Here is a 22,132-nt window from a genome sequence, read left to right as displayed (position 1 = left end):
TGGTCAATTGTTATATCATATATTTGACAAAATATGAGTTAAGTTAATTGTCAAATTCTTTTATATATATGCAGTAAAATATTATTATAACACCAACATGTAAAATTTCATCAGATTTCATGAAGACGATAGAATTGTGAGAAATTTTTATCTTATCTTAAAGGTATACTATGTTCATCTTTAGTTAGAATCCTTTTATTCCAGAAACTTATTGAGACTGTATGGAAAATATTACTTTTTTTCGAATATCAAATGTGAGCATAATATATCAATAAACATATGATATATTATGAATGACGCTACAAATGGCGACTAGGGGAGGTAATAATTACTATGTGGAAAAAAAACATCTGAGACGTGCCTAAACGATGGACATATTTACAATAAATCATGTAAGGTTCATAACTTACTTTAAAATTATAGACTCGTGGGATGGCTCAATGTTTGGAACATAAAAACTGATTTATTTCCCTTGATTTGTTGCCTGATCTTCTATCTTTGAAAACATAGATTTCAGAATGATCCCTAATTCATTCTTAATAAAATTACATTTCATTTAGTTCCACTAATATCTTTTAATTGAAGGCCAAACGTCGGTTTCCATTGAATGACACAAACATTTAAGATTATATAATAACAAGCGCAGGGCTACAACTTTGGTGTTACAAATCTCTTAAATAAACACCATTACCTTGTTTAAATGTTTTATACTGCTATTTTAAATGTTTAATTCTAAGATGCTTAGAATGCTGACATTTAACCCTTCAGGCCACCTTGATTGACCAACAGGCACCAGTAGCATTCTTCCTTCGACATTTTCTCTGAGAATATGTCACAGGTTTTAAAAGTTTCTTTTTGAATATGTAAAACAAAGATCAAAAAGGATGGCGGCATTCAATGAACACAACCCCACATACAGGACCAAATCGGGACACCAAACCGGATAGATAGGAATTGGAGGAAGAAACCAACACTGGACGTCGAACAATCCCTTGAGGATGAAAATATAACAACATTGAATGAAAATACGGGGAGATATTTTACGGGCCGCTACACGGCACAAACAACACGGTTGTAAGCATAAAGTAGGAAAAACAAGAAATCTATCTCAGTGGACTAAAGAAAAGAAACAGCGCTTTTACATATTCAAAGAAATATTCATCCAGTAATGCAACTTTGCAAGCCAAGTGCTCAATTAATTTGATACAAACATATTGTCAATTTAATCTTATTCTAAAACATTAATATCGTGATATTTCAACTGCTTTAAAACAGAATTCTCGCTTTTTGTTCAACAGCTGGGCAAGTTACTTACACACGATTCTTGAAATGTATATCGTATTTATCAGCTCATAATTCTTTCCCAGGTCAAAATCAATTTGCCTGATAACATCATTACCTTTAAATACTTCCGCGTCATATAAATCACACAAACAATTTTACAGATTGTATCTAAAGGAGAAAATCATGACATTATTATTTCCTCTTGTGGATTTTATCAGACTTTATACGTTACAAATGATATACGTTAATTTTCAGACAAATTGATATATTTCCAGTGAAATGTTGGTATTGACTTTTATTGTACCTCAATATATCCTTCATTGTAAAACTAAAACAGGCCTATTATGTGCTATTTTTATAACATTACAGAGGGAAGTATACGTAGTTATCATATCTTGGATAATGTATTGAATTTTTTTAATTTTAGTTATTTTTTGTTATTGTACATAAAATAAAAGTGTGCAGTTAATTTACTTTGACTAGGATAGCGTACATACATTTTATAACTTTACAAATAATGTCAAGTAATAAGACGTAAACATTAGAAATGATGTTACAGTTTGACATCAAATAACAAATCTACACCTAAATATGTACACGAAATTATGACAATGCCATTACAAAGTCATCGTCGCTGGTTGCCACAACTGAAAATAAAAGATTTATATTTTGTGTCGTAATTAATGATATTGGAGTATTTCATTTTATCGCTGTCGAGTTTAGTTAGTTACATATTTCAAGAGTTTGCTATTATAAGGATGTTTTAAGATTGATTGATAATGAAAACTATTTAAGAGAACATATAAAAACTAACCCAAACGTAAAGGCTGTCCCACTACCTTTTCAAATTGACGTTATCTATACATTCCGAACGATATTCATACAAATGTCCGTGAGTCACATTGACCCAAATTATGGCAAAATAAAGTTTTTTTGAATTTTATCTTTGCACCCAAACGTTTTCAAAAGATTATAAATTTATTCTTTCAAATGTTGTTTTACAAATTATAAAGCATATGGATATAACATGACTATTAGGCCTACAATAAGGGGAAATTACGTTAAACAAGAACAGAGAGTGAGAGAGAGATGTATATCTAATTTAATCTTGTTTGGCAATTATCATGAAAATCAAGTGATTAAGTTTAAACAATATTTTATTATTATTTCATTTATATGATAATTGACAAATAATTAATTGTACGGAATGAATAGGAAGCATGAAAAGTTTTTCTTTAGAAACTCTCTCCGAAAGCAATATCTCAAAGAGTATTGTAACAGTTATATATGCATTTTTGTGTTAGGTATACGTAACATTTTCACTATTAACTTGCTTCTTTACATGTACTAGAAAGTTAGCAATTTTCAATCTGGTTGTCGTTATCGGACCGATCTTAATAATAAAGTATAGACATGAAATGCACAAACTGGCACGTTTAAAAAAAGATATGGAAATGAAAGTTAATTGTTGTTGGACATGTTGGGTAATAAGAGGTATTAACAACATAATACACAGCAAAAAAGAAAGAAAAGAAACATTAAATTTGTAATGTAAATTAACAATAACGAATAGTAAACCTCCTTGTAATGTTATAATGTACAAATGTTTTAACTTATGCAAAAGATAACTTGGTGACATTGGTAAAACTTCTATTTACACGCACCTAAATCATATATCACAAAGGTCAAAGCTGGTCCATGAACAGTCATGTTTTGAAATATGAAGTGCTATGCAACATAATTGGAAAACAAACTACAATTCAATCCTCTAAAGACTTAAACAATGCTATTATTTAATCTTTCACTGTCAATCGGTTCAGTTTGTGTGCAGTTAATAACACACAAGAGTATTCACTCCAAATTAATTATCAAGAAAACTTAAAAGTTGTTTTCAGTTTAAAACCAGACCTTCCATTACCGTACATTATAATTCTATTTGAAGAGTTATAGTGTATTTTGCTTTCCCTCTAAAGAATTGAAGACTATTATCAAACTATGATTTATCTCTCCTGAACAGTTTAGCACAAAAATATAATCTATCAATATATTCAATACTGCCAATAATCGATGCAAAAGCAAGTGTCAGGAAAATTCAACATTGGTTCAATTTAAAATCAGTCCATCCATAACGATACATTTTTCCGTGTTTTTATCATTGTGTCATGGTTAATATTAAGTTATATATGCAGAATTATTCTTACAGATGATCTCAAAAGTGTAATACGAGGATAAATTGTTTTAAAGATGTCGTTTTTAAGAGGGATTAGAAGGTATAATCATTTCGACAGCTGTTTAATGATAATGGGCACAACCACAATTTGCTAGCTCAAGCATCATATTTGATTTTATTTAAAGGGTTATATTTAGAAATAAAGTAATACTGAATTAGACTAGCCACAACAAGATAGGGAGACAATATATATAAAGCAATTTATGACATAAAGAGTTGTCTATAAAATATAAAACAAAGATATATTTGTATGATACTGTGTTTGGATTTGCATGAGAACAGATTTTCATAAAAAACATATGGATTTAGGTACACGAGAAGTGTTCAAAAAAGAATGCATCTAAGCACGTAAAATTTGATTCTGCAAAGGTTTCACGGATTTTTGTTTAAATTTATTCACCTCCAACAAATATACACATTTTCAGTCGTCTCATGATGTAATTTTTGAAGGCATTTTCATATTTTCCTTTTAGGAAAGCTTTGAAATAACTGGAATATTGTAGATCCGAGTCGCTTGCGCATAATAAATTTGAACCTGAAATGTAGCTTAAAACAGCACTCCTCCAGAGTCATGCTAATTTTCATGAAAATTTTGAAAATGTGTTTAAAAGTATTATTTTGTGAAATAACCAAAAGGAAGCAATTTACACATTATCAATGGCACTTACAACCCGCGTAAATTACTAAAAAGAGGACGGAATATGTAAAAATAGCCCTTACTGCGTTAGTAACGCAGTAGATATATAGTTATAAATACTGAAAAAATCAGTCATTTATCGCATATTACATGTAAATTATCACTTAAATCTTGAATATTTTTACTTTTCCTAACATCTTAGTACATATTTCTCAAGTTAGATTTTATTGAAATATTTTCGCTCATCTGGAGGCATGCAGCGAAAAGAATTAAAATGAAGTCAATGGGGGCAAAGTCAGGGTACTTTTAGTTTTCACTTTTCAGCATTTTTCTAGTTGGGTGGTTCTAGTATTCCTACAACAATAATGTTGAATCATCCTTAGTATATGTTGCCTGCTTTTTTAATATATAACAATTTTATAACATATCGTGGACGCCCTCCAGATTTGTACATATATTATTAGGATTATAATTGTCTAATGAGAAATTAGCAGCGTCTGTTATGTTAATTGTTTATATCACGTTCTCTCTGATATGGGAATAATGTATGATAGAGAAAACAGATCTATAGTGGAATAATTGGAAAGATTATAAAATATTGTCAATACCGTAAAGAGTCACATCAATACATTACTTTGACTCATGGACAACTAAATGTTTTGATACCTATTTTAGCATACTGCCTTTCTAAATATAAATCTTACATTTATCTATGTTGCATCAATGTTCAATAACTTGTTATCGCTCAATATGTATAATATTCCAAGAGCACACATAAATAAAGTTTTGATACAAAAGGACTTAATCATCAAAGAAGGAAAGGGTTTAAATTTTCAGAAATATATGCCAAACAACAAATTGTCTTCAAATAATGTCAATTTTAGGTAGTTGATTTCTTTAGCTTAAAACAAAGGTCCCCTATTAGGAATCTAATTTTACATTTCCGAAACCATTTGTTCCTCACATAATGTCATCTGGATCAAAATCAATGGAAATATTTTCTTTTAAAACAATGTGAAATATAAATACTCTAGAGTTATATAAACTACACAAACGATTCGGCAGATTTGATCTTAAGGAGACAAATTTAGACATTGTTATTTCTATTGGGAATTTAATCAGATTTAATATTCTACAAATAAAAGTCATACAAATTGATACATTCCTCAATGAAATGTTGATATATACCTTAATCATAAAGGACAATAACAATATCTGTTCCAATTTAAAGAAAATTGCATAAGGTATATATATTGTGTTTAACTAAATTTAGTTTGATAAAAAAAATGTCTTACTGTACGTGTAAACGAATAATTATAAAAAATAAGAAAGTGTAGCGACACAAGAAGACAGTATTAAACTTAGATTTTCTTGTTAGAAAAATTAGGTCATTCTACATTTGTGTATGAAAGAAAAGTGAATAAGACATTATGACATAAAATCCCGAGGGACTAAAGTAGTGCTATACAATCAATCCATACAATGCATGTGCAGTTTATAACACTCGTGAGTATTCATGTAATATACAATCGTCAGAAAACTTGAAAATATTTCCTGCTGATAATCAGGCCATCCATTACAATACATTATTATATTGTTTTAACTAAAATAATTATGGGCTTTGCATTATCTTTCTGTTGGAAAAAATGGAGAGAATTACGTAGACATTAAGTTGTTTTATCTGTTTCATCCATTATGAATTCAATCAAAAGTCATGAAGATAATCAGTTATATGCAACAACCAAAATGAATAGAATTTGAAAAATTTTGTTTGTCTCACCAATTCTTTTTATCAAGAACAGTCTTGTTTAAGGTCCAACAGTAAAATCTTTTAAGAAAATAATTTTTTGTGAAGTTATTGTTTGAATTATAATAGACAATGCTGTTGAGGTTGTCATACGGGTACTTGGATTAACGTGTTCCTGTTTTACAATCAAATTATGGATTTCGTAAATTTACATCTCCGAAATCAATTTATTTTAACCATCTATTCCTTACATTATGTCATCCAGATCAAATTCAATGAAAACATTTACTTAAAACAATATTAACTTTGAATACGCCCGAGTTTATATAAACAACACAAACGAATCTTTAGGAGACAATATAAACTTTTTTATTCATATTGGGAATTTAATCAGACTTTATATTTTACAAATAATATACATTAATAGTCAGACAAATTGATACATTTCCCAATGAAATGTTGATATTATCTTTTATCATACAGGACAATAACAATATCTGTGACAATAAAATGAAAATGTCACAATGTATATCTATTGTGTTTAACTAGAAATCCGTTTGATAATATTTCATTTTACTGTACGTGTAGACGAATAATTATAAAAAAGAAAAAAAAATGTAGCGGCACAAGATGGCAGTGTTAAACTAAAAACTACTCGTACACACATATGAAGTATGATAGAACAGGCCTTTCCTTATTTGCGTTTGAAAAGTTGAAGAGACATTATGATAGAAATCCCGAGGGACTAAAGCAGTGCTACGATTTAAATGTTATTCAATCATGTGCATTTATAGCACTCGTGAGTATTCATTTAATATACAATCATCAGAAAATTTAAAAATATTTGCTGATGATAATCAGGTTATCCAATACAATACAATATAAAATTTTGTTAACTAAAATAATAGTGGGCTTTTATTCTCTTTGTAGTATCTTTCTGTTGGAAAAATGGTAGGGAACACGTAGACATTTAGTTGTATTATTTGTTTCATTCCTTATAAATTGATTCAAAAGTCATTAAGATTAACCAGTTATATGGAAAAACAAAATAGAATAGAATTTGAAAACTTTTGTTTTTTCCCCAGTATATTAATATAAAACTTTTCAAAAGGTTAAAAACACTAAAACTATCAATATAATCTGTTAAGAAAACAACATTATTTTTTGTGAAATAATTGTTTGAATTATAACTAACAATACTGCTGAGGTTGTCATACGCGTTCTTGGACTGACGTGTTTCTGGATCTACAATCAAAGCATGGTTTTTATGATATCGGTACGCCTTAAAATCCAGTGAGATAAATGTGATCATAAATAACCTATTTTTTTAAACAATCAAATATCTTTTGTAATTTTAACAGCAGTCAGAAAGAAATAGTTTCTCACTCTTTAAATATTAAGCTACGTGTGTTGCAACCACTATTGAAATAAAACCACTATTGAAATAAATTATTTCAATAGTGGTTGCAAATTATTTCTCATAATAAGCTTCATAACCCACCACTTTTGAAGTAATTTATTTCAATAGTGGTCGTAATAAACTTCATCATCAACCACTATTGAAATAATTTATTTCAATAGTGGTCGTAATAAAATTCATCACTAACCACTATTGAAATAATTTATTTCAATAGTGGTCGTAATAAAATTCATCACTAACCACTATTGAAATAATTTATCTTAATAGTGATGTTTATAATTACATGTATCCTTAATTGATTTATTTTAATATACAGGGGGTTTGAGTTGAAGTTCCGGTAATTTCCAATGTGTTAATTCTTGTACAAATAATTTACGATTTTCACATTATATATCAATAGAAAGAAAAAGGTAAAGAAAAGAATATGAAAACAATTCTATACATCATTCTACGAGATTTTTTTTTATTTCTGCACAACAGTAAAAAATCCGAAAAGAGGTACGTTAAATTCATAGTCTCGGTTATAATTACTGTAAAATATAAGTCTTTAATACCTTTTATTTGCATTTTAATTTGCGTGAATTGGTTATATATTTTTGCACACCCGTGAAAAGTGTAACATTATACCATATTTCATTTTAGTCTTGATTATTATTACCGTAAAATATGCAAGTATAATACCCACTTTTTACATCTGATATTGTTCGTTAGATAAAGTGTTTCTTGCGTTACAATAGTAATAACAAAGTAATATTTCTAAAAAGTTCATTCTCGTCTACAATAAAAAAATAATGAAACATTAGTCTTTAAAAGTGTCTGTAAAGTGACTCTTAAAATGAAATGCATCCCCAACTACTATTGATATAATTACTTCGATAGAAGTTGTATTTCAATAGTGGTTGCAAAGTGATTCTTCAAATGAAATAATCCTCAACCACTATTGAAATAATTTATTTCAATAGTGGTTTTATTTCAATAGTGGTTGCAAAGTGATTTTTCTAATGAAATGCATTCCCAACCACTATTGAAATAATTATTTCAATAGTGGTTTTATTTCAATAGTGGTTGCAACATACGTGCTCTTGTGGTTGATATAATGTATAAAAAAGATTTCTTCTATCAGTTTCAATTATTGAATATACAAAATATACTAAGAGAAGCCCATGTAAATATAAGAAATTTACAAACTTTGATTTCTACTATTTGCTCTAAATCTACGGATTTGATGTTGTGTTGTACAATGAACAGATAAAACGTTATATCAATTGAAACTTAAATTTAATAATAAACCAATTTTATCATATAAAGCAGTGTGTTATCGGATAAACTTGCCGACGTTATCGGTAGTGTTTTCACTTCACCAATGTGCATGATATCAAGCGCCCGGCTAGCTCAGTCGGTAGAGCATCAGACTTTTAAGGCTGAAGAACCTCTGGTATCTGAGGGTCGTGGGTTCGAGTCCCCCGTTGGGCGTACATTTTTAATTATTTTTCCTTCATACTAGACATTTCTAGTCTATATTTAATATCAATAATATTTCACCCTTGAATAAATTAACGATGCATTAAACATTACACAGTTTGCATAACACAAACGCGTTTTCATACATACTGCATTATTATTTATTTGTCTTGCTATCAGTACCTGTTTACAACTACTTTGAAACCACTTGCCCCTCACCGCTGTAGGTTCGAATCCCGACAGGGACTTTGGATTTTTTCATGTGAGGAAGCTATCCAGCTAGCTTACGGAACGTCGGTGGTTCTACTCAGGTGCCCGTTCGTGCCTGAAATAATGCATGGAAGGGCACCTGAGGTCTTCCGCCACCAGTAAAGCTGGAACGTCGCGATATATGACCTATACTGTGTCGATGTGACGTAAAACCCAAAACAAACAAACAACTTATTCGTTTTTTATGAAATTACGCTTGCAATTTTACATTTTTGCATTGTTTCCTGTTATTTGTGTTGAAAATTAAAACAACTATTGAGAAAAGAAAAAGTGGATCGTAAATAAATATAAGTCAGTACACTTATGCATCTGGTTTAATCTAACTTCATGAAGTTAAACACAATTTACGTAGCAGTTCATATTACAAATCATTTATGATATATAATCTGCTCGTTTTGCCCTGAATTTAATAAAAATAATCTTTATTATTGTTTGGTGTCACCGAAACTGTTAAATAAAACTATTTATACATGGTAGATGCATGTTGATCTGATCTTTGTGGTAATTACCATTCAAATTAAGATATATTATTGTAGCAAAAACTTTCCTTTTGAACATGGAAAATAAGTAATTCTTACATCAAACAGATATTATTCCATAACCTTGCAATGCAAGATAACAACGGTGGAACCATTCTTCACAATTAACATTATTCTTTGTATGAACTATTTCAATTTGGAGATATTATTGATTCAATGTGTATATTGTGAATTATCAATATCGTAGGTTATTAAAATGTTTGAATGAAGCGAAATTGTTTTAGAATTACCATTACTATAGGAAGATGACTCAGGGTATATCAGAATTTGGTAGTAATGTTAAAATACTACGGACACATACAGCGAGAGAAAAAACAAACATTTAAAGCAATCAATGGCGATAAAAGTTCTCTATAAAATAATTATATTTATTATATCAATGTTATGTTATTATGCTAAAGATTTAATAAAAAATGTTTTTACCATATTGACGGTATCACCAACTGTTCTATCTCAGCTGATGAATTAATGTATTTACTTTATGACCGAACTGTTCAAAAGAACAACGAAAAATCACATTATGTTAATGAATCCATGGTTCATTTTATAGAGAACTTACATTAGATTTCTATTCTTAGATAATGCAAATACGGCAAATGTAGAAATATAAAACATCAAACCTTCAGTATCCGAAAACCCTTTACACGACCCTTTTAATTGTCCAAGCGATCTAAAAGGCAAAACAAAAATTAATTTTATCACATACATATTACTCACACCCTCAATATCTATACATAATTTTTCCTTATTAAATAGAAACTAATGGTGGTTGTCATTTTCAATATTTGTGTCACGTTCTCTCTGATTAAAGATAAAACAAATCTATGGTGAAATCATTGATAAGTTTATGTAGGCATTTTCGATTTGTCAAAGAATAAGGCTTAGACATTTCTATGACTCTTTTGAACTTATATGTTTTGATGAATATTTTAACAGGATTCCTTACTTATCAGCCATATCTTTATGTTCTGTCTTTGTAAGCTTACATATTATTGCTGTATATGTGTAAAATGCTGAGGGCATTCGTCTAACGTCACTTGCTGCATGTCGATAAGAAATTCAACCTGAAAGTAATAAAATTATTAAAAGTGATTCTATCAACGCGAATATCGAATAACACTTCTTAATACGGTATACGACCTTCATTCGGGAATACTGGATAAAGACATTCTTGGTTCCTAGTTTAAAACATAGTTTGGTTATATTTACTACACATACAAACGTTGGATCCTTGAGAAGTAAATATCTTTTGCATTAAAATAAATCTTGTATAAGGACGCCGATTTCGAATTTTAGCCATCTGTTCCTAACATCAAATCATACACGTCGAAATCAATTGAAATGTTGTCGAAAAACAACTGTTGTATTACCTTTAAAAACTCTTTCAGTCATGTAAACTACACACAAATTCTACCAATTGATCCTCATGGAGAAAATGACGACATTGTAATTTTCCTCTTCGGCATTTTATCGAACGTTATCTCTTACAATGATATACATTAATTGTCAGACAAATATATATATATATATATTTCCTATGGAATATTTACATTCTCTTTGATTAAAGAGGGTATGCAACTACATGTACATGTATATCTATTGGAAATGTAATGAAAAGTTTTTTATTAATGTTTTTATTCTGTTTTGTTCAACAAAAATTATATATATATATATATCTTTGTTGTAGACAAATGGAAATTAACAGAAAGATTGAAATGGCTCTAACCGATCTTAACTTAGTATGATATTTCAATATTCTTTCAAAGTAAATATAATCATATTTTCTGTATCAAATTACATAAAGGTAGATGACATTTGAAGCAATCATTTGACATGATTTTATGGCAATACGGCCGATTTAAATATCTTTATTTAATAATAACTGTCGCTGTATGAATAAATCAAGTAATTGACTTATTTATCTATGAACATTATTTAATTAAGTAAGTAAAACAACAACCATATGGAATCCATATTATCTTTCTTGTAGGTTTTAACTGGAATCAAGGTTTTAGCTGTGATTTATTATGAAGACGTAAATCTGCATTAAAATTTTGCTGATAACGCAAATTTCACTAGGGAAATTAAGAACAATCGTTACTCTTCATTTCAAGCTTAATACAGTATATTGGACTTCGAATGAGAATAACTCGTGTTTTCAATTTGATCGACTTCGGGTATTGTCATTACTAATAAAGGCAAATTAAGATAATGATACAAATTTTACAAATCATTTTTTCCATTATAGAAAATATGCATACATGTATCGAAAGCAATTGTTCAAACATTGCATAGAAAAATGATATTTTGCAGAATAGTGTGCACTGTTGACAATTAGCATTATCATAAATATATTTGACATCATTATACTTTCGCTTTAGTGTTAACACTATATCGTTTATATCATCGATAGAGAAGGTAAGTTTATTAATTCCTTGTTCTTAAACATGCAATTACAGGTTGTTTGTCTTGTTTTTTCATTCTATAACGTATGCGTGTTGTTTTTAAGAAAACATTAGTTCATCCGTTATTGTGTTGTACATACATAATTTCATTCATTTTCATCCTAAATGTATTGTTTAATATAATACATGTATTATATATATATATGTATTATTCTTTGTTAAACACTAGAAACTGTACAGTTTAAGTGTAATAAAATTTGTTCTGTTTTGGTAATACAAACAAATAAATTGGAAGGGATTAAACCAATAATTAAACTTCTTTGTCTATGTGCAAAATAAATTAGCCAGTTTGAAACCATAATAAGCGCCCGACTAGCTCAATCGGTAGAGCATCAGACTTTTAAGCCCTAAGAACTTATGATACGTGAGGATCGTAGATCTGAATCGCCAGTTTTGCGTGATAAATGCATTTACACACTTATTGTGTTTTATTTATACTATCTGGTCTATATTTGATATTAAAGTCAACTTCAGCTAATACATGTAACTGGATATCACGAAAACCATTAGAATTAGATTTTATTAATGTTTCGTTGTTTTTCTTAAGAGTACATAATCATCATAGAAAGTAGGATTAAAGATCATTGAAAGAAAAAGTCAAAATGCATCTTAAAGGTTGAAATAACTCAAAGATGACATCTACAAGAACAAAACATTGGTAAGATGGAAATCCACCACACGCCCTTATAATGTCAAGGCAATCTAAACGACAATAAAAATCTTTATTATGAAGCACATTCATATTCCTTACGGCCTTTAGTTTTGTACAGATTTTATTTTGATTGCAATTATCGAATGAGAAAGTAATGGCATCTGTCATGTTAATTGTTAATGTCACGTTCTCTCTGATACAGAAAGAATCCATAATCGAGAAAACAGATTTAAAGTGGAATCATTGGATAGACTATGAATGCATTTTGAATACCACAGAGACACATAAAAACGTCACAATGAATCGGGGAAAATTAAACGATCTTCAAGTATAATTCCTTAATATCTATATACCATATTTTCAAGTGTACATGTTAGATTATCAAATTTGTGTTACACGCCAAGAATACTCGTATCATGTTAAGTATTGAAAGGACGACCACGTGGTAGCGATAGAGGCGGTTCGGCAGATGCTATGGTCGCTTTTCAGGAGTATCTAGATAAGAAGTTTTCTTCGCTTAAACAGTAAAATCTTTTAAGAAAAGAATTTTTTGTGAAGTTATTGTTTTAATTATAACAAACAATGCTGTTGAGGTTGTCATACGGGTACTTGGATTAACGTGTTTCTGGTTTTACAATCAAAACATGGATTTCGTAATTTTACTTCTCCGAAATCAATTTATTTTAACCATCTATTCCTTACATTATGTCATCCGGATCAAATTCAATGGAAACATTTACTTAAAACAATATTAACTTTGAATACGCCCAAGTTTATATAAACAACACAAACGAATCTTAAGGAGACAATTTAAACATTTTTATTCCTATTGGGAATTTAATCAGACTTTATATTTTACAAATAATATACATTAATAGTCAGACAAATTGATACATTTCCCAATGAAATGTTGATATTATCTTTTATCATAAAGGGCAATAACAATATCTGTGGCAATAAAATGAAAATTTCATATCGATATCTATTGTGTTTTACTAGAATTTCGTTTGATAATATTTCATTTTACTGTATGTGTAGACGAAAAATTATAAAAAAAGAAAAAAATGTAGCGGCACAAGATGGCAGTGTAAAACTAAAAACTACTCGTATACACATATTAAGTATGATAGAACAGGCCTTTCCTTATTTGTGTTTGAAATGTTGAAGATACATTATGACAGAAATCCCGAGGGACTAAAGCAGTGCTAAGATTTAAATGATATTCAATCATGTGCAGTTTATAGCACTCGTGAGTATTCATTTAATATACAATCATCAGAAAATTTTAAAATATTTGCTGATGATAATCAATACAATATTAAATTTTGTTAACTAAAATAATAGTGGGCTTTTATTCTCTTTGAAGTATCTTTCTGTTGCAAAAATGGTAGGGAACACGTTGACATTTAGTCGTATTATTTGTTTCATTCACAATAAATTGAATCAAAAGTCATTAAGATAACCAGTAATATGGAAAAACAAAATAGAATAGAATTTGAAAACTTTTGTTTTTTCCCAGTATATTAATATAAAACTTTTCAAAAGGTTAAAAACTCTTAAACTATCAATAAAATCTGTTAAGAAAACAACGTTATTTTTTGTGAAATAATTGTTTGAATTATAACTAACAATACTGCTGAGGTTGTCATACGCGTTCTTGGACTGACGTGTTTCCGGATGTACAATCAAAGCATCGGAATGCCTTAAAATCCAGTGAGATAACTGTGATCATAAATAACCTATTTTTTTAACAATCAAATATCTTTTGTAATTTAACAGCAGTCAGAAAGGAATAGTTTCTCTCTCTTTAAATATTAAACTACGTGCTCTTTTGGTTGATATAATGTATAAAAAAGAGTTCTTCTATCAGTTTCAATTATTGAATATACAAAATATACTAAGAGAAGCCCATTTAAATAAGCGATATGTACAAACAGCTATTATCATCAAACATAAGTCGCAAATTCCCTGTACTGGTTGTTAACATAGCAAAACTTTAAATTGACAAATATTAAATTACCTTTGCGATATGTGTGAAAGATGTGTTTTCATTTTTAAGTATCACAACGAAACATGTTAGTAAAGGTGAAAAGGTTTTAACGACAGTATTTTTGACTTTATTACCATGTCAATTACATAGTGATTATACGGTTAATGTACACAATATATTTATCTTCGATATATTGTCATGAGATGTACGCAGTGAAAGGTAAATAAATTAGTATGCAATAATTGCACCGAGCATTATAGCGCCATATTTACAATTTTTTAACCTTCTGCGTATTGCAAGGTCAAGACTGAGTATATCCATGTTTTGTCTTTACTCTTTTATTTTATTTTTCAATATTCTTTAAGCTATTACCACCCTAATGGCACTATAAGGGACTAAAAAATTGACATCATAGGTCAGATATATACATTAAAGTACACATGTATGCAAAATTTAAACAAAGTTTACCGTACGGCAATCAAGTTATGGCCACTTTTCTGAACTCAAGCTAGAATGTTATGAGGGCCCTTTTTTAGAAATGAGGAACCTTAAATAATCTGCAATAACATTCTAATGAAAAATGTTTTCCCATTAATTTTTGGTAAGAAACAAAAGGTACCATTTAGCTAACAATCCACATAAGCAAAATTATGGTTTCTACTTAAAATTTATTAAATCTGTATAAAAATGTTACCCTACCCTACCATGTGTCTGACCATTTGCCTACTTAGGGAGCCTAATTTAAAAAATCCTTAAAATTAACCCAAAATGAGTGCCTGTTTTCAAAGATTCCCTAAATTTTTAAAGAAGTATATTGGATGATCTTGTAAAATATGAAATACTTTTACCGTCTAGTTTTGATTTTATTACACTTTGAAAATATCAGGTACCATATTTATTACTAGATTTAGAACAATTTAGCAAATAAATACCTATATAAATTAAAAAATCAAAATTAAACACTTCTTTCCTTCCAAATGGGAGATGAAAGATACATAAATAATGTTAAAAAAAAAAAGAAAAAAAAAGTTGACCCTTCTGGGGATTGAACCTACGGCCCTCATTTTCAGTCTAGTTAACAGTAGTTCTAGCCTATTTGAATACTCTTCAAAGCGGAGGTAATGCATTTGGATGGTAATACCTTAAGTATGATTGTTTTCATGATGTTCGTTTTCTTTTTTTTAAATTGTTTTTCACTTATTTTGGTATAGTCTATACTCTTTTTAAATAACATGGTTTAAGAATTAATATTCAAAATTCATTCGGGTTAAAATCAATAAATGTCATATCAATGCAGTAAAATAGAAAACAAAACGAGACAAAACAGTGCTTCTAAACTGCTTCATATCCGTGCAGACAATTCTTCGAGCACTTGGCCATTCCCCTTTAAAATACTACAAAATACAGAAAGAGTAAAAACAATAACAACAGTAGAGACCGAACCGCAGACCTCTCTTATATAAGACAATCACTTAACCTACTGTACTATTGCGGATGTGAATTAAGCTAGTGTGACGTTTTCAAAATACTCGTAAACTACACGACAGAGCCGAAGTGTGACCGAGTATTTAAATGGGTGCTATAATCATAGGAACTCGAGAACGGGACCGCAGATTGCGGCGCATATTTTCGATCGTGTAACGGTTTTTAAAAACGTTTCTGCTACATCTAAATATCTTTAAGTATTATCCGAGCATTTGGCCTCAAACAATATATTATCACTTGAACCCAATCTGTTACTTTTAAAACTGGTCAAATTTTACGGTATTATAAAAAAGACAAGGAGTGACGTCCGCCATTTGCCGCAACGTTCGGCATGATTTCCCCCCTTTGGCTACACTTGATTACTATTTTGTCAGAATTTTGTTCCCGTTATCGTTGTCAACTATCAGGTATCGTAACGGTTTATTGTTTACACGTGTTGACATGCACTAGTGTTTGACATGTATAGTCGGCATTATAAATGTATTTATTCTTGGTAGAGCTATTAAGTTACGCTGTAATATATAGTAATTGTGTAAGGATTGTGTTGCACGAGATTTTCGTGCATCAACTAAGCGTATCAGATTTCTATATAAAGTATCGACAGGTATTTCAAATCACTCGAGGTAATTGCATTGCTTTATTCGCATTTTATTTTCCACTTAAATGGATAGTGATAGCGAAAACGCAGGGCGACCACGTGGTAGCGATAGAGGCGGTTCGGCAGATTCTATGGTCGCTTTTCAGGAGTATCTAGATAAGAAGTTTTCTTCGCTTAAACGAGAATTGAGAGACGATTTATTAGTGTCCAATGACAAGCAGTTCAAAAAATTGAGAGAAAGTTCTTGTGCTGGAATCGTCAAAAGCTTGACTCACAGGAATAAACTTATCAAATTAGCTGATAAAAGTCCCGGCGGCTGGGACACAGTAGCTGAATATGAGTCGGATGAAATCGCCAGCGATAGCGACGATGATAAGAAGATCCGTCGTGCTGAAAAACGAGCTTTGGCCAAGAAAAAATTTCGGTCGGGTTCGAAACCTGCGACTTCTACAGTCAGCTTGCTGGAGTCGTCACGTGATACGGGTTATGCTGATGACACTTCTAGGGGTGTATTCAGTTCTTTTCGTACCTTTCGACGAAACAATGAAACAGCTCATCCAGTGTTATGCTGTGGTGGATTTGGACACTTCCGGTCGAAACTGCCCAAGATTACGTCAACCCCAAAGGAGTCGGATATTATCCCGTTAACGGAAGCGCCTTCCCTTTACAAGGTCAACCAGTCAAGGTCAATCAGCAGCAATCGGGGAAACCGCAACAAACCGCAACTGAACCAAGAACCGGCTTATTGTAAAGATGAGTATTTTTCAAATGATTGTATTTTGCAGAACAAAAACTGTGTTTTAGAGGACACTATTTTAGCACAAACTAAGTATTTTGAAGACAAAATGAATTTTTCACATAGCAAAAATCAGTCTGTTAAGGGTAGGTTACGGTCTCATGTTGAATTTTGGAGAAATATTTTGAAAGCTTCTGACTATGTTATTGATGTAGTTCAAAACGGCTATATTATTCCATTTTATGAAACTCCTGTTAGTTATTTTCTCAAAAACAACAAGTCTACTTTTGAACATAGTAATTTGTTTCGGGTGCTATCACTGATTTAGTTCATTCTGGTTGTGTTTTAGAAGTTCCTTTTATTCCTTATTTAGTTAATCCGTTGTCAGTGTCGCTCAATAGTTCTGGGAAAAAACGTCTTATTCTTGACTTAAGCGTTATGAATAGGTATGTTGGAAAGAACATTTTAAGTTCGAGGACTGGTCAGTCGCTTTTGAATATTTGTATCCTGGGGGCTTCATGTACAAATTTGATGTAACCTCAGCATATCACCATATAGATATAGCTCCATCTCAGCAACCTTTTTTAGGATTTTCGTGGATTGAAAACGGTTTAACAAAATATTATGTTTTCACTGTTTTACCTTTTGGACTGACATCGGCTCCATTTATCTGGACAAGTGTTTACGGCCAATTGTTAAGCATATCAGGGAGAATGGTATATTTTTGTAAGCTATTTTTATATGATGGCTGGGGTGTAAATAAAACACTTCAATTGGCTAAGAATGACGTCATGTTTGTGAAGTCAGTTTTGATTAGGTCAGGTTTTTTGATTAATTTTGAAAAAAATGCGTATTAGAACCAGTACAAATTCTTGAATGGCTTGGGCTTTTATGGAATTTAAAAGATAACTTGCTTGAAATTCCGGACATGCGGGTTTATGTAATGTGTCCGATTATATTGACGTATGTTGTGGCGAAAATTCCTCTTTTAAGTGCACGAGAAATAGCAAAGTTCACGGGGAAAATTATTTTCATTAATGCCTGTTATAGGTAATATTTGCAAATTAATGACAAAACATTTGCATCATGCTATTGAATCTAGAAATGAGGGCTGGGACTCTGTTTTAGATATTAGCCAGTTTGAGGGAGCTATTCGAGAAATCAAATTCTGGAAAAAGAAAATATTTAGTAAACCAACAAGACGTTTGTTTAGTACTGGTATTGAGTCAGAAACTGTCTATTCTGATGCAAGCCAAATAGCCTGCGCTGCTTATATTGAAGGTAATAGCGATAAAATTTGTCATAGGAATTGGTCTCAGTCCGAAATGGACACCAGTTCTACATGGCGCGAGTTAACTGATATTTTATTTGCCTTAAAAAGTTTTTTACCTTTTATAGCGGGGTTAACTGTGAGGTGGTGCACCGATAATCAGCATTGTGTTCATATTGTTGATGGGGGGAGTACGAAATTAGATTTACACAGGATAGCTTTAGATATATTTGAATTGTGCATTAAACATCAGATTTCTTTACATATGACATGGATTCCCAGAGAATCTAATGCTTTGACTGATTATTATAAACTATGTGATGTTGATGACTGGGGCGTTTCAGAAGAGTTTTTGATTTCATTGATTTAATGTGGGGACCTCATACAGTAGATCGTTTTGCGAACCATTATAATACGAAAAATTGTTCGTTTTAACAGTTTAGTTTGGGTTTCCGGGCACTGAGAAAGTTGACGCGTTTTCTGTAAATTGGGCTAATGAAAATAACTGGTTAGTACCTCCTGTAGCTTTAGTTCCCAGAGTTATAAATTTTCTGTTGGCTTGTCAAGCATCGGGGGACTTTGATAGCACCTTATTGGCCTTCAGCACCCTTTTGGCATATGTTAACGGAGATAACAGTCAAGTTAAACCGTATGTCGCGGACATGCTTCTTTTTTTCGAAAGATCAGAACATATTTATACAATATCTTAATAAGAATACTATTTTCGGTTCAGACAAATTTAACAGTAAAAATTTTAGCTGTCAGATTTGAGTTTTAAACTTTATTGGATAGTATTGTATTTATAACGGGATAATTTGAAAGTTTTACATGTTTTTCTTCAATTGCAGTGATTTTTTGTGACTGTTTATATCGGTAAAAATTATTGCATGAATGCATTATCAGAAGTTAATTTTTGAAAAGATTGTTTTCTTCTTTTATGTATTTTGCCATAGACAGGTTGGCAGTTGGTAATATTTTGTGTTTATAGATTGATTTATGCCATAGACAGGTTGGCATAATTGTTGAAAAAGGAAAAGTCATAGACAGGTTGACTGAACATTTTTGCACAGCTAATATCGTTGTTTAAATTTTGTGTATACAGTGTACTTTGAGTTAAATTTTTTGTTAACATAGTTATTATTTGCACGCACTTTTTTATTGTCTTTCTTTTTATACATTTTACAAATCTGATCGCGCGAAAGGCCAATACAGTTGATTTTCATGATCCGGAGTTGTCTTCATTGGCTGCTGAATTACCAAATTTCATCTTGAAATCTAAAGCTTTTAACACTGTGAAAAAGTATCAAATGATTTTCGGAAATTGTTGTTTTGGTCACGGAGACACGTAGTCGAATCTATACCAGCTAATGATTTGAATTTGGCTTTAAATATCTCATATCAGATATTCAGAGATCAAATTTTCCAGTTTCTATTAATGAAGTTTATTATTCGGTAAAATGGGCTCATGATTTGACCCGTTTTAGTTCTAATCCTTGTGTTTCTACTTTGGTTAAATCATTCAAGGACGGCGCACACCGGATTTTGGGACATTCTGTGTCGAAAAAAGAACCTGTAACTCCTTTAATGTTAAATGAACTTATGGACAAGTTTGGAGGTGAAGATTCAAATTTAATGTATTTGAGAAATTTATGTATGTGTTTTGTAGCTTATGCAGGGTTTTTATGATTTTCTGAGTTAAGTGACCTAAGACGATCAGATCTTCAGTTTTTTCAGGATCATGTTGGATCTATATAAGGTCAAGCAAAACGGACATATATCATGATGGTAAAAACTGTATTATAGCTAGGACTGGTAAAAAGACATGCCCGGTGTCTTTGTTAGAGAGATATATAGATATGAGTAATATTACAGATGATTCGAACGATTTTATTTTCCGTTCAGTGTCTTACTGTAAATCAACAAATACTTATAAATTAAAAGGAGTTAATCATTTGTCATATACTAGGGTTAGAGAAACTGTACTTAACATGTTTTCTGAGATTGGTTTAGATAAGAAAAAATTTGGGATTCATAGCCTTAGGTCCGGTGGTGCTACAGCTGCGGCTAACTTCGGAATTCCGGACCGTTTGTTTAGAGACATGGCCGTTGGCGGTCCGAAAAGGCTAAAGATGGTTATATTAAAGATGAATTTAGTAAAACTTCTTTCAAGTGTCAAAAAATTTAGGTATATAAATGAATATTTGATTTGCACTGGTTTGATTTGTAAATTATTTCAGTGACATTGTTAAAAGCTTTCATAGAACAATTTATAGATATTTTTTTCAATATTAAAGTTAATTAACTATGTTCCCGTTCTTTGTTTTTGCTCCATATAATAAAAGCAATGCAATTGGCCAATCCTAATTATGTCTCGTTGTGTATTATGCTTAATAGCTTTTAAAGAGAATAAATAATTTATTTTCGTTTGAGCAAGCGAATTAGAAAATAACGGGCGTATTCGTGTTATGATTTGTTTACATAGAGAAAACAGACACTTTAGTAATATGGTCTAATAGATTTTGCCTAACTGTAAAAAAGGAATATTAAAACATGATCCATAGGTAAATATTCAAGGCACTCATCTGGTATTCCTTATTAGGAAATGTGAAAGTTTCCCATGTATTGAGTGACATAAAGAGAGTACTAGAAAAATTAAAACAAAAATCAAGCATATCAAGGGGGATAACTTACGCCGAACGTTGCGGCAAATGGCGGATGTCTTTCAATATACAGTAAATTTGACTGATTTTTAATTTAGCAGATTATATAAAATTGAGATAAGATAATTAAAGACCATCCGCTCGTATAATATAAAAAGATATTCAAAGGTCGGACAAACAAAATATGTAAAGCTGGTACGGATTCGGATTTATGCGCCGCAATATGCGGTCCTGTTCCAGAGTTCTTATGGCTATAATGTATTCATTATTGACAGGTCAATAAAATCAGATTATATATACACGTCGAAACGGATATAATAACTAATTCTACATGTTACTTCCTTAAAAACTTTATCAAATTTCGATTTTCCACTCTGTTCGTGATACTTTATATAGTCAAACTGTGATTTCCACTATTTGCTCTAAATCTACGGATTTGATGTTGTGTTGTACAATGAACAGATAAAACGTTATATCAATTGAAACTTAAATTTAATAATAAACCAATTTTATCATACAAAGCAGTGTGTTTATCGGATAAACTTGCCGACGTTATCGGTAGTGTTTTCACTTCACCAATGTGCATGATATCAAGCGCCCGGCTAGCTCAGTCGGTAGAGCATCAGACTTTTAAGGCTGAAGAACCTCTGGTATCTGAGGGTCGTGGGTTCGAGTCCCCCGTTGGGCG

At 30.8% G+C, this 22,132-nt stretch overlaps 2 non-coding genes across 2 annotated transcripts; both read left to right on the top strand.

Moving 5' to 3' along the window:
* The first annotated feature begins 8,699 nt into the window (after nucleotides 1–8,699).
* Nucleotides 8,700–8,791, top strand: Trnak-uuu (transfer RNA lysine (anticodon UUU)). Its single transcript is given in 2 exon segments — nucleotides 8,700–8,736; nucleotides 8,756–8,791. It is a non-coding gene; the product is annotated as a tRNA-Lys (tRNA).
* A 13,249-nt stretch (nucleotides 8,792–22,040) lies between these two features.
* On the top strand, nucleotides 22,041–22,132 carry Trnak-uuu (transfer RNA lysine (anticodon UUU)). Its single transcript is given in 2 exon segments — nucleotides 22,041–22,077; nucleotides 22,097–22,132. It is a non-coding gene; the product is annotated as a tRNA-Lys (tRNA).

This window comes from Ruditapes philippinarum, unplaced genomic scaffold (genome assembly GCF_026571515.1).
Source record: "Ruditapes philippinarum isolate M1 unplaced genomic scaffold, ASM2657151v2 ctg1683_1_1_1_1, whole genome shotgun sequence".
Classification (NCBI taxonomy): Eukaryota; Metazoa; Mollusca; class Bivalvia; order Venerida; family Veneridae; genus Ruditapes; species Ruditapes philippinarum.
This window is presented reverse-complemented; position numbering and strand designations above follow the sequence as displayed.